Here is a 15,303-nt window from a genome sequence, read left to right as displayed (position 1 = left end):
TCTCTCTCTCTCTCTTCTCTCCTTTCTCTCCTCCTCTCCTCTCTCTCTCTCTTCCTCTCTCTTCTCTTCTCTCTCTCTCTCTCTCTCTCTCTCTTTCTTCTTGCCCTCTTCCTCTCCACTCTTTTCTCGTCTCTTTCTCTTTCATCTTTCTCTTCTCTCTCTCTCTCTCACTACTATATTTCGATGCGTTCTCTTTTTCCTCGAGTCTTTCTCTCTTCTCCCGGCTTTCTCGCTCTCCGTGGCACTTCTCTGATCTGCTAGCTTTTCCCTTCTTTCTGTCTCCTCTGGATCTCTTCTCTCATATTCATATCCCTCCTTAGCGTTCTCTCTACTCTTCCTTCGTAGTTGTCTTACTAACCGCCCCCTTTTAATACAGAAACATCATTTCTTCCTGTGTTAAACGATACAGACGACAGACTCCACTTTAGTTTCGTCTGCTCTACAATTGCTGGAAAATATTGTCTCTCTTTCTACTGTTGTCGCTTACTGCTCGTCTGATGCTTTAACCTCCTCTCTTTCTTTCGGCTCTTACTACCCAAAACCCCCAACAGTCACCAAATGCTTGTAACTCACTTCCACTTTAAGTTCTCCTTCTCCTCCTCCTGTCGCTCATTCCTCCTCCTCTTCTCTCACTCATCTCCTCCACCCCTCCTCATCTCCTACCTCCTCGCCTCATCCTCCTCCCCTCCCTCAATCCCTCTCGCTCAATCTCCTCCTCTCGCTCAATCGCCTCCCTCCTCATCTCCTCTCAACTCTCGCTCATCTTCTCCCCTCCTTCTATTCAACTCATCTCCCAATCTCATTCCCCTCCTCATCTCCTCATCTCACTCATCTCCTCCGTTCTTCGGCTCATTCTCCTCCTCTTCGCTAGTCTTCTTCCTTCTCTCCTCTTTGGCCTCGATCTCCTCCTCGTCGGGTAATGCTCCTTCGTCTCACTCTCTCCTCTCGCTATCATCTCCTCCTCATCTCCTCATCTCCTCCTCCTGCTCTCTCCTCCTCTCCTCTGTCGCTCATGCCTCATCTCCCTCTCTTGCCTCCTCTCCTCCTCTCTCGGCTCGCCTCTATGTCCTCATTTCTCCTGTCATTCTCCTCCTCGGTCTCTTCCTCTCCTCCTCTCCTCTCGCTTCATTGTCCTTTCATGTCCTCATCTCCTCCTCTTCGCTCCTCCTCTCCTCCTCTCCTCTCGCTCATGTCCTCATTTCCTCATCTCCTCGCTCCTCCTTCTCGCTCATCTCTCCGCACTCCTCCTCTCGCTCATCTCCTCCTCTCCTCCTCTCGCTCATCTCCTCCTCTCCTCCTCTCCTCCGCTCCTCCTCCTATCTGCTCTCTCTCTTCCACATCTCTAGTCATTTACTCAGAGATGAGGTTTGGTCATGTGTGCCGTTCTAACCAATAATGACTTACAGTCTTCCTGACATGGTTATATGATGTGGTTATATCTCGCTTGATTCCCTCTCCTAATAAGACTATATCATTTCACACCGTTTTCTCTTTATATACATCAGTAAAATGGGTTTCTGGGATTCATAAACAAAAAATAATAATAATAAAAACAGAAAGCAGCTGACTAAAATATGAAGCTCTGCACTGTACACATTCTATAAGCTGAATAAACATTATATCGCCAGGAAGCCTAAAAGTATCCTAATAAAAATCATGATAGTCATCTTCATCTCTCTCCATCTCTAGTAATTCATTCACTTCCTGTGGATGAATCACATGTTGACCTACAGTATGTTTACAATGCGTACATGTTTTACTCTTCCCGTTCAGTCTCCTTTAGTCCTCTTTAAACAAGGTTATTTCTCATTCAATTGTACCATTTAGCTGCCGATGCTGTTCCTCTCTCTGTCCATATTATGTCAACTCTTTATGTTTGTTGTCCTGCATCTCCTCTTGGGTTGGATTTATTTACATCCTTCTCCCTCTCCTCTCCTCTCCCATCCCTCCATCACACCGTAGTAACAGAGCTGGGGGTTGTAGACCTTCTTTCTCCTCTCCTCTCCTCTCCTCTCATCCCGTCCTCCCATCCCTCCATCACACCGTTGTAACAGAGAGAAGAGAATTATACACCTTCTTTCCATCTGGTGACCTGGATCCATGAGCGAGTAGTTCCTGGATGGTGATCCAGTTATCCAGGATCCTCTTGTTCCTCTTCTTCATGAACTTCTTCTGGCTGAGGGCCAGGATACTGGGACTACAACCTGTCTCCCCCTGCAGGCCTGGAGGTCCTCCTGCAGCCTTCCCGTCCATAGTTCCCCCCTGTGGCTCTCTGTCTCCCTTCAGGTAGTCCAGCCGGCTCTGCATCATGAACTCACGGCGCTGCCGGTGCTCCCTGGCCCTCAGCAGCTGTTGTTTACGCTCCTCTTTCGACCAATAACGTCCCTGCTTCATCTCGCTGACCGCGTCGTCGTCTGTCGTCATGCCGCTGCGCTCTTCTCTGATCTTAATGGCCCGGGCTTTAAGGAGGCGGTCCCTCACTGGTCGCTTGGCAACGTAGCGCGTCCCGTCGCTACGGATCTTCACCTTACGGATAAGATAAGATAATATGGTTAGCACAATAGGTTATAGGTGCATCAAGGCTATGGCAAAAGCAAGGTACATGCTTACAATTCCCAAAGTTACAATTTAATTGCACCATGTAAGACATATAGAATCAACAACTATCAAAAAAATATTGAACGGTAACACTTTACTTGACACCCAGCGGTGTCAGCTGACATAACTTGTCATAACCTGTCATAATAGCAGACATAAAGTGTCATAACCTGTCATAATAGCTGCCATAACTTGTCATAACCTGTCATAATAGCAGACATAAAGTGTCATAAACTGTCATAATAGCAGACATAACTTGACATAACCTGTCATAATAGCTGACATAACTGGTCATAACCATGTCATAATAGCAGACATAACGTGTCATAACCTGTCAAAATAGCAGACATAACTTGTCATAACCATATCATAATAGCAGACATAACTTGTCATAACCATGTCATAATAGCTGACATAACTGGTCATAACCATGTCATAATAGCAGACATAACTTGTCATAATCATGTCATAATAGCTGACATAACTGGTCATAACCATGTCATAATAGCTGACATAACTGGTCATAACCATGTCATAATAGCAGACATAACGTGTCATAACCTGTCATAATAGCAGACATAACTTGTCATAACCATATCATAATAGCAGACATAACTTGTCATAACCATGGCATAATAGCTGACATAACTTGTCATAACCATGTCATAATGTGATCATAACACTGTCAATACCCATATATTGACACCTGTTGTGACATATTGTGTTATTTTATGGCTGGTTATAACACCTACATAAGAGTGTCAAAAGCCCCAACATCCTACCACACAAGGCAGAACATTCCAGTACACCGTAGCCTACTTCTCAACAGTATGTTTATGTTATATAACATTTTCTGAAATTGACCATATTAAACTATCATTGTAATTTAGCAAACATTTCAGGAGCAGGACAGGACACCCTCTTGTTGACTGATAACTGTTATAAGGGCGTGTACTAGAGAGACTATCTGGCTTTTATGATTATGATGTCATAATGCTTCATGACAGTGTCATAAACTGTCATAACGCTTGTATTTTCTGACAGATAGGGGGAAAAAACATGACTGTAAACATAATTCCTGACAACAACAAAAAATGACTTCAGAAACAAACTTTAAAACGAAAGGAAACTTCTTGGCTGGAAAAAAATACGTTTGAATAAATGTGGGTTTTGACACTCTTATGCAGGTATCTTAACCAGCCATAAAATAGCACAATATATGTCACAACAGGTGTAAATATATGGGTCATGATGGTCTTATGACCGTATTATAACAGGTTACGACAAGTTATGACAGCCGTTATGACATGGTTATGACCATGTCATAACGTATAACACTGGGTGTCAAGTAAAGTGTTACCAATAATAAAATATCAAATATCAACATTTTATGAAGGTCTTTCCTGCTGAAAGGTAAATATATAACCTGCAGTACCTTCCATTCCATGCGAGGTGCAGCCGGCCCCAGCTGCAGAGGGAGGTGTAAGGGGAGGCCTGTGTGGCTGTCCTGGGCCTCGGTGCTGTCTGCTGGGGCACCACTAACACTCCTGGGACTGGCCTGACCACTGCTGCCCGCTGCAGCCCCTCTCTCACCTAGACCCATCCCCAGGACCACGGCTCGGTCTACAGAGTCCAGGGAGTCGATCCGGACCACCGGGTCGCTCGACGGCAGCTGCATGCAGCTCTGGTAGCGTTTCGGTGCCGGAGGCCTGTTGCCTTGGCGACGCCGTGTGAAGTACGGGCTGGACTCTGCGGTTCGACCCCCTGACCTGTCGTGGTGTGTGGGGTTAGCTCTGGGGGACTTCCGTGGGGGTGTCGTGGTTGTTCCGCCATCAGCTATCCCCCTCTGTGATGATGACCCCACCCCGACAACGTCATCCCCCCGGGTCAGAGACCAGAATTTAGGATGGACGGGGCTTGTGCTGGCGTTGGTCATTTGGATCTGGTACTTCCTGCAATAAAGAAAGAATACTCTCTCATAGGGAGATTTTCTTTGCAAAAATAGAGGTATTCCTGTGTTTGGAAAACAATCATGTTTTAACCAGCCTACTGATTTACAGGACATTATACAGAACAAGACAGACACCACTTCTACAGCGTATACAGAATCAATAGATTATCTATACAGAATCAATAGATTATCTACACAGTATAATACAGAATCAATAGATTATCTATACAGAATCTATGGATTGTCTACACAGTATATATACAGCATCTATAGAGTATCTATCCAGTATCTATACAGTGTCTATGGATTTTCTACACAGTATATATACAGCATATATAGAGTACCTGTACAGTATATATAGATTATCGACACAGTATCTCTACAGTATCTATAGATTATCTATACAGTATCTATAGATTATCTACACACTATAAATACAGTATATACACAGTATCTATGGAGTATATATACAGTATCTACACATTATATATATTATCTACACAGTATCAATATAGTATCTATACAGTATCTACAGAGTATCTGTACAGTATCTACACAGTATATATACAGCATCTATAGAGTATCTATACAGTAGCTATGGATTGTCTACACAGTATATATACAGTATCGATAGAGTATGTATACCGTAGCTATAGAGTATCTATACAGTATCTATAGATTATCTATACAGTATAAACACAGTATATATACAGTATATATACTATCTACACAGTATCAATGTAGTATCTATACAGTATCTACTGAGTATACAGTTTCTTTAGAGTATCTACATACTATCTATACAGTATCTATAGATTATATACACAGCATATATACAGTATCTCTACAGTATCTATAGATTATATACACAGCATATATACAGTATCTATAGATTATATACACAGCATATATACAGTATCTATAGATTATCTATACACACTATCAATGCAGTATCTATAGAGTAAATATACAGTATCTATAGAATATCTACACAGTATCTACACAATATATATATATATATATATATATATATATATATATATATATATATACATACATACAGTATATATACAGTATCTATAAAGTATCGACACACTATCTATACAGAAAACATAGTGTATATATAGTATCTAAACAGTATACATAGAGTATCTACACAGCATCTATATAGTATCTATGCAGTATCTAACCAGTATCTATGGACTATCTACACAGTATCTATACAGCATCTATATAGTATCTACACAATATCTATACAGCATCTGTACAGTATCTATACATTATCTATACATTACCTACAGATTTTCTACACAATATCTATACAGTATCTATAGAGTATCTACACAGTATTTCTACAGTATCTATACAGTATCAATACAGTATCGCTACAGTATCTGCACAGTATATATATAGGTTATCTACACAATATATATACGGTATCTATAGAGTATCTACACAGTATATATATATATATATATATATTATCTACACAGTATATATACAGTATTTATAGAGTATCTACAAATGATCTACACACTATCTATACAGTATCTATAGAGTAACTATACAGTATACATATACCATATCTATGGAATATCTATACAGTATCTACACAATATCTATACAGTATATATAGAGTAGCTATACAGTAAATATACAGTATCTATAGAGTATCTATACAGTATCTACACAATATGTATACAGTATATATAGAGTATCCATACAGTACATTTACAGTATCTATACAGTATCTACACAGCATCAATACAGCATCTATACAGTATCTATACAGTATCTATATATTAACTACACAATATGTATACAGTATCTATAGAGTAAATATACAGTATATATAGAATATCTACACAGTATAAATACAGTATCTTTACAGAAAACATACAGTATCTATAGAGTATCTACACAGTATCTATATAGTATCTATATAGTATCTACACAATATATCTACAGTATGTATAGAGTATCTACACAGTATTTCTACAGTATCTCTACAGTATCTATAGAGTATCTACACAGTATTTCTACAGTATCTCTACAGTATCTATAGAGTAGCTACACGGTACCTCCACAGTATCTCTACAGTATCTATAGAGTAGCTATACAGTTTCTACACAGTATATACAGTATATTTACAGTATCTATTGATTATCTACACAATAGCTATGCAGCATCTATACAATATCTATACAGCATCTATTCAGTATCTATACATTATCTCTGCAGTATCTATACAGTATCACTACAGTATCTATAGCGTATCTATACAGTATATACACAGTATGTATACAGTATATAAACCGTATGTATACAGTATCTAAACAGTATCTAGACAGTATCTACACAGTATATACACAGTATGTATACAGTATATTCACAGTATGTATACAGTATCTAGACAACATCTATACAGTATCTATACAGTATATACAGAGTATCTACACATTATATACACAGTGTCTATACAGTATCTACACAGTGTCTATACAGTATCTACACAGTATCTAAAGAGTATCTTCACAGTATCTATACAGTATCTACACAGTATCTTAAAGAGTATATTCACAGTATCTATACAGTATCTTCACAGTATCTATACAGTATCTACACAGTATCTAAAGAGTATATTCACAGTATCTATACAGTATATACAGAGTATCTATACAGTATCTACACAGTAGCTATACATTATCTTATACAGTAGCTATACAGTATCTCACAAGACATTACCTGTAGCTGTTGGGAGAGAAGGAACCATTCAGACTACCATGTCCTCCTCTCTCCCATCCCCGTCTAGACCCGACCTTGTCGGCCCGGTCTCGGGTGTGTCTGTTGGGGGTGTCCCCTCCTCTACCCTCTTCCTGGATGGACAAAGACAGAGGGAGTAACTCGGTGCTGACCAGAGGGGTGCTCCTGCAGCTCTCTCCCCCTGTGTTGTAGGCGCTGGTGCTGTCTTTGTCCTGGTCTGGGTCTGGGTCGGATCTCTCCCGCTCAGGGAGCTCATTGATGTCCGATAGCTCGCGGTGGAGCTCGTTGGCGGGCTCTGGGTCTGTGTCGTGGTCGGGGACGGATTCAGGACCAGTGGGTAGGGTTCCACGGCCAACGACGTCCTCCTCCAGAAGCCACGCCTTCATGCATCGTTCTCTCAGCTGTTGCATCTTTTGCACCCTCAGGATGTTGCGACACTTAAACTCGAGATGACGTAGTTCCTCCTCTAACAACGCCATCTCGTGTTGCGTCATGCTCTCGTTGCAGTTTACATCGACTTTTGGGTCACTCCCCCCTTCATCCTCACATATCTCGCGCTCCTCCTCGTCCTCCTCAGTCCCTGATCTTCCTCCCTGGCTTCTCTCGGCAAGCTTCCTGTTTCTTTCAAACTGACACCTGATCTCCAGTAGCTCCCTGTACCTCTCGCACTCTTCCTCAGTCAGACCCGGCATCATCATCATCATCAGTGGGTCGGGTACGTACCCCCCCAACCCCAACCCCAACCCCAACCCCGTTCCCAAACCCCCTCCCAGTCCCTTTCCTCCATACAACCCCACCCTGGGCTGGGAGTCATTACTGAGGTGTATCTCTTGGAGGTGGGGCAACGGGGACGAGGGTGTATTCCCAGGCCTGAACTTCCTCATGCTGCCTGGGGTGTTGGTTGTGTTGGTGTTTGGGGCGCTGGTCTGGTCGTCTCCCAGCAGGTCATGTTCAGAGGACTCGGCGTTGTGGGTGCTTTCGTCTGTACGGCCCACGCCACTGTCCAGCTCCTGACTGTTACTGTGGAGACGACCAGTATCATATACATTATCTACAGAATGTATACAGTATCTATACAGTATCTACAGTATCTATACAGTATCTATACAGTATCTACAGTATCTATACAGTATCTACAGTATCTATACAGTATCTATACAGTATCTACAGTATCTATAATCAACACTATCTATGCAGATGTCCAAGTATCTATACAGTATCTACAGTATCTATACAGTATCTATACAGTATTACAGTATCTACAGTATCTACAGTATCTATACACTATCTATGCAGTATGTCACAGTATCTATACAGTATCTACAGTATCTATACTCAGTATCTACAGTATCTATAGTATCTATACAGTATCTATACAGTATCTATACAGTATCTATAGCAACTATCTATTGCAGTATGTCCACAGTATCTATACAGTATCTACATACAGTTCTACAGTATCTATACAGTATCTACAGAATGTATACCAGTATCTATACAGTATCTATACAGTATCTATACAGTATCTACAGTATCTATACCAGTATCTATACAGTATCTACAGTATCTATACACTATCTATGCAGTATGTCCACAGTATCTATACAGTATCTATACAGTTATCTATACAGTATCTACAGTATCTATACACTATCTATGCAGTGTGTCCACAGTATCTATACAGTATCTATACAGTATCTACAGTATCTATACAGTATCTACAGTAATTAACAGTAGTCTATACAGTATCTACAGTATCTATACAGTATCTATACAGTATCTATACACTATCTATGCAGTATGTCCACAGTACTATACAGTATCTATACAGTAATCTACAGTATCTATCAGTACTACAGTACTAACAGTACACAGAATGTAAACAGTATTAATACAGTATTATACAGTATCTACCAGTATCTATACAGTATCTACAACAGTTTTAAACAGTATCTATACAGTATCTATACAGTAATCTAACGAATGTAAACAGTACTATAAGTATCTATACAGCTACTACAGTATCTATACAGTCATCTACAGTATCTATACCAGTATCTACAGAATGTAAACAGTATCTATACAGTATATATACAGTATCTACAGTATCTATACAGTATCTATACAGTATCTTACAGTATCTATACAGTATCTATACAGTATCTACAGTATCTATACACTATCTATGCAGTATGTCCACAGTATCTATACAGTATCTACAGTATCTATACAGTAATCTACAGAATGTAAACAGTATCTATACAGTATATATACAGTATCTACAGTATCTATCAGTCTACAGCATGTAACAGTATCTATAAAGTATTATAAATATCTAAGTATCTATACAGTATCTACAGAATGTAAACAGTATCTTATACAGTATATTACAGTATCTACAGTATCTATACAGTATCTATACAGGTATCTATACAGTATCTATACAGTTCTACAGTATCTATACAGTATCTACAGTATTCTATACAGTATCTATACAGTATCTACAGTATCTACAGTATCTACAGAATGTATACAGTATCTATACAGTATCTATACAGTATCTATACAGTATCTATTACAGTATCTACAGTATCTATACAGTATCTACAGTATCTATACACTATCTATGCAGTATGTCCACAGTATCTATACAGTATCTACTACAGTATCTTATACAGTATCTACAGTATCTATACACTATCTATGCAGTGTGTCCACAGTATCTATACAGTATCTATACAGTATCTACAGTATCTATACAGTATCTACAGTATCTATACAGTATCTATACAGTATCTACAGTATCTATACAGTATCTCTCTCATCATCACTCAATACCTAGGTTTACCTCCACTGTATTCACATCCTACCATACCTTTGTCTGTACATTATTCCTTTAAACTATTTTCTCGCCCCCAGAAACCTCCTTTTACTCTCTGCTCTAGTGCTCTAGGCGACCAATTCTCATAGCTTTTAGCCGTACCCTTATCCTACTCCTCCTCTGTTCCTCTGGTGATGTAGAGGTGAATCCAGGCCCTGCAGTACCTGGCTCCACTCCTATTCCCAGGCGCTCTCTTTTGATGACTTCTGTAACCGTAATAGCCTTGGCTTCATGCATGTTAACATTAGAAGCCTCCTCCCTAAGTTTGTTTTGTTCACTGCTTTAGCACACTCTGCCAACCCGGATGTTTTAGCCGTGTCTGAATCCTGGCTTAGAAAGACCACCAAAAATTCAGACATTTTCATCCCCAATTACAAGATTTTCAGACAAGATAGAACGGCCAAAGGGGCGGTGTTGCAATCTACTGCAAAGACTGCCTGCAGAGTTCTGTTATACTATCCAGGTCTGTTCCCAAACAATTTGAACTTCTACTTTTAAAAATCCACCTCTCTAAAAACAAGTCTCTCACCGTTGCCGCCTGCTATAGACCACCCTCTGCCCCCAGCTGTGCTCTGGACACTATTAGTGAACTGATTGCCCCCCATCTATCTTCAGAGCTCGTGCTGCTGGCAACCTAAATTTGAACATGCTCAACACCCAGCCACCCTACAATCTAAGCTTGATGCCCTCAATCTCACACAAATTATCAATGAACCTACCAGGTACCACCCCAATTCCGTAAACACGGGTCCCTCATAGATATCATCCTAACAAACTTGCCCTCCAAATACACTCTGCTGTTTTCAACCAAGATCTCAGCGATCACTGCCTCATTGCCTGCATCCGTAATGGGTCAGCGGTCAAACGACTCCACTCATCACTGTCAAACGCTCCCTGAAACACTTCAGCGAGCAGGCCTTTCTATCACCTGGCCGGGGGTATCCTGGAAGGATATTGATCTCATCCCGTCAGTAGAGGATGCCTGGTCATTTTTTTTAAATGCCTTCCTCACCATCTTGAATAAGCATGCCCCATTCAAGAAATTTAGAACCAGGAACAGATATAGCCCTTGGTTCTCTCCTGACCTGACTGCCTTAACAACAGAAAAACATCCTATGGCGTTCTGCATTAGCATCGAACAGCCCCCGTGATATGCAACTTTTCAGGGAAGCCAGAAACCAATATACACAGGCAGTTAGAACAGCCAAGGCTAGCTTTTTCAAGCAGAAATTTGCTTCCTGCAACACAAATTCAAAAAAGTTCTGGGACACCGTAAAGTCCATGGAGAATAAGAACACCTCCTCCCAGCTTCCAACCGCTCTGAAGATAGGAAACACTGTCACCACCGACAAATCCACTATAATTGAGAATTTCAATAAGCATTTTTCTACGGCTGGCCATGCTTTCCACCTGGCTACCCCTACCCCGGACAACAGCACTGCCCTCCCTCTGCTACTCGCCCAAGCCTTCCCAATTTCTCTTTCTCCCAAATACAGTCAGCTGATGTTCTAAATGAGCTGCAAAATCTGGACCCTTACAAATCAGCCGGCTAGATAATCTGGACCCTTTCTTTCTAAAACTATCTGCTGAAATTGTTGCCACCCTATTACTGCCTCTTCAACCTCTCTTTCGTGTCGTCTGAGATCCCCAAAGATTGGAAAGCAGCTGCGGTTATCCCCCTCTTCAAAGGGGGGACACCCTTGACCCTAACTGCTACAGACCTATATCTATCCTACCCTGCCTTTCTAAGGTCTTCGAAAGCCAAGTCAACAAACAGATTACCGACCATTTCGAATCCCACCACACCTTCTCCGCAATGCAATCTGGTTTCAGAGCTGGTCATGGGTGCACCTCAGCCAACGCTCAAGGTCATAAACGATATCGTAACCGCCATCGATAGGAAACACATACTGTGCAGCCGTATTCATTGACCTGGCCAAGGCCTTTGACTCTGTCAATCACCACATCCTCATTGGCAGACTGACAGCCTTGGTTTCTCTAATGATTGCCTCGCCTGGTTCACCAACTACTTCTCTGATCGAGTTCAGTGTGTCAAATCGGAGGGTCTGTTGTCCGGGCCTCTGGCAGTCTCTATGGGGGTGCCACAGGGTTCAATTCTTGGACCGACTCTCTTCTCTGTTTACATCAATGATGTCGCTCTTGCTGCTGGTGATTCTCTGATCCACCTCTACGCAGACGACACTATTCTGTATACTTCTGGCCCTTCTTTTGACACTGTGTTAACAACCCTCCAGGCGAGCTCAATGCCATACAACTCTCCTTCCGTGGCCTCCAACTGCTCTTAAATACAAGTAAAACCAAATGCATGCTCTTCAACCGATCGCTGCTGCTCCTGCCCGCCTGTCCAACATCAACTTTGGACGGCTCTGACTTAGAATATGTGGACACCTACAAATACCTAGGTGTCTGGTTAGACTGTAAACTCTCCTTCCAGACTCACATCAAACATCTCCAATCCAAAGTCAAATCTAGAATTGGCTTCCTATTCCGCAACAAAGCATCCTTTACTCATGCTGCCAAACATACCCTTGTAAAACTGACCATCCTACCAATCCTCGACTTCGTGATGTCATTACAAAATAGCCTCCAAAACCCTACTCAATAAATTGGATGCAGTCTATCACAGTGCCATCCGTTTTGTCACCAACGCCCATATACTACCACACCACTGCGACCTGTACACTCTCGTTGGCTGGCCCTCGCTTCATACTCGTCGCCAAACCCACTGGTTCCAGGTCATCTACAAGACCCTGCTAGGTAAAGTCCCCCCTTATTCTAAGCTCGCTGGTCACCATAGCAGCACCTACCTGTAGCACGCGCTCCAGCAGGTATATCTCTCTAGTCACCCCCAAAACCAATTCTTCCTTTGGACGCCTCTCCTTCCAGTTCTCTGCTGCCAATGACTGGAACGAACTACAAAAATCTCTGAAACTGGAAACACCTATCTCCCTCACTAGCTTTAAGCACCAGCTGTCAGAGCAGCTCATAGATTACTGCACCTGTACATTAACCCATCTACAATTAGCCCAAACAACTACCTCTTACCTACTGTATTTATTTATTAATTTATTTTGCTCCTTTGCACCCCATTATTTCTGTCTTCTACTTTGCACTTTCTTCCACTGCAAACCAACCCATTCCATTGTTTTTTAGTTTTTATTTTACTTGCTGTGTTTGTACTCACTTCGCCTCCATGGCCTTTTATATTTTTATTTATTTATACATATATTTGTCGCTTCACCTCCCTTATCTCACCTCACTTGCTCACATTGTATATAGACTTATTTATTTTTTTCACTGTATTATTGACTATATGTTTTGTTTTACTCCATGTGTAACTATGTGTTGTTGTATGTGTCGAACTGCTTTGCTTTATCTTGGCCAGGTCGCAATTGTAAATGAGAACGTGTTCTCAATTTGCCTACCTGGTTAAATAAAGGTTAAATAAAAAAATAAAAAAAATAAATACAGTATCTACAGTATCTATACACTATCTATGCAGTATGTCCACAGTATCTATACAGTATCTATACAGTATCTACAGTATCTATATCAGTATCTACAGTATCTATACAGTATCTCAGAATGTAAACAGTATCTATACAGTATATATACAGTTCTACAGTATCTATACAGTATCTACAAAATGTAACAGTATCTTACAGTATCTATACAGTATCTACAGAATGTAAAACGTATCTATACAGCATCTACAGTATCTATACAGTATCTACAGTATCTATACGTATCTACAGTAATGTAAACAGTATCTATACAGTATATATACAGTATCTACAGTATCTATACAGTATCTATACAGTATCTACAGTATCTATACAGTATCTATACAGTATCTACAGTATCTATACACTATCTATGCAGTATGTCCCACAGTATCTTACAGTATCTACAGTATCTATACAGTATCTACATGTAAACGTATCTTACAGTAAATACAGTATCTACAGTATCTATACAGTAATCTACAGAATGTAAACAGTATCTATACAGTATCTATACAGTATCTACAGATCTATTACAGTATAGAATGTAAACAGTATCTATACAGTATATACAGTATCTACAGTATCTATACAGTATCTACAGTATCTACAGTATCTATACAGTATATATACAGTATCTACAGTATCTATACAGTATCTATAGTATCTATACAGTATCTACAGTATGTATACAGTATGTATACAGTATCTATACATCTTACAGTATGTATACAGTATCTTACAGTATCTACAGTATGTATAGTATCTACAGTATTACAGTATGTATACAGTATTATACAGTATCTATTACAGTATCTACAGTATGTATACAGTATCTATACAGTATCTACAGTATGTAATCAGTATGTATCAGTACCATTACAGTACTACGTATCTATACAGTATCTACAGTATCTACAGTATCTATACAGTATCTATACAGTATCTATACAGTATCTACAGTATGTATACAGTATCTATACAGTATCTATACAGTATCTATACAGTATCTACAGCATATCAGTATCTTCATAGTATCTACACCGTTTTTCTACAGTATCTATACAGTATCTACAAGCTGTTACTGGGGAGAAGAGAGAAAAGTAAGCAAATAGCCTGGAGAGGCAGCTTGATGTACACCCCCTGGACAGAACGCTAGTCTGACGCAGGGAGAGAAGCAGGTTTAGGGCTATAGCAGCTGATGTACACCCCCTGGACGGACGCTAGTCTGACGCAGGGGAGAGAAGCAGGTTTAGGGCTATACCAGCTAAGCTTGCCACTGATGGGCCCCTGAGGTGCGCCGTAGTTGCCAGAAGTCGGCCGTGAACTGCTAGTGTGTCTAGATGCTCGCTATCTGGGTTAAGGTTAGGGTCTAGTAGGTCATTAAATGCTCGCTATCTGGGTTAAGGTTAGGGTCTAGTGGGTCATTAGATGCTCGCTATCTGGGTTAAGGTTAGGGTCTAGTGTGTCATTAGATGCTCGCTAGCTTGGTTAAGGTTAGGGTCTAGTAGGTCATTAGATGCTCGCTATCTGGGTTAAGGTTAGGGTCTAGTGGGTCATTAGATGCTCGCTATCTGGGTTAAGGA

General features: G+C 40.6%; 1 pseudogene; it reads right to left on the bottom strand.

Annotated features, from left to right (window-relative positions):
• Positions 1–1,247: 1,247 nt before the first annotated feature.
• The window catches only part of LOC112069785 (PDZ domain-containing protein 4-like), a 68,944-nt pseudogene continuing 54,888 nt past the window's right edge, over positions 1,248–15,303 (bottom strand).

This window comes from Salvelinus sp. IW2-2015, unplaced genomic scaffold (genome assembly GCF_002910315.2).
Source record: "Salvelinus sp. IW2-2015 unplaced genomic scaffold, ASM291031v2 Un_scaffold1120, whole genome shotgun sequence".
Taxonomy (NCBI): Eukaryota; Metazoa; Chordata; class Actinopteri; order Salmoniformes; family Salmonidae; genus Salvelinus; species Salvelinus sp. IW2-2015.
Note: the sequence above shows the minus strand (reverse complement) of the source record. Positions and strands in the feature narration are given on the sequence as shown.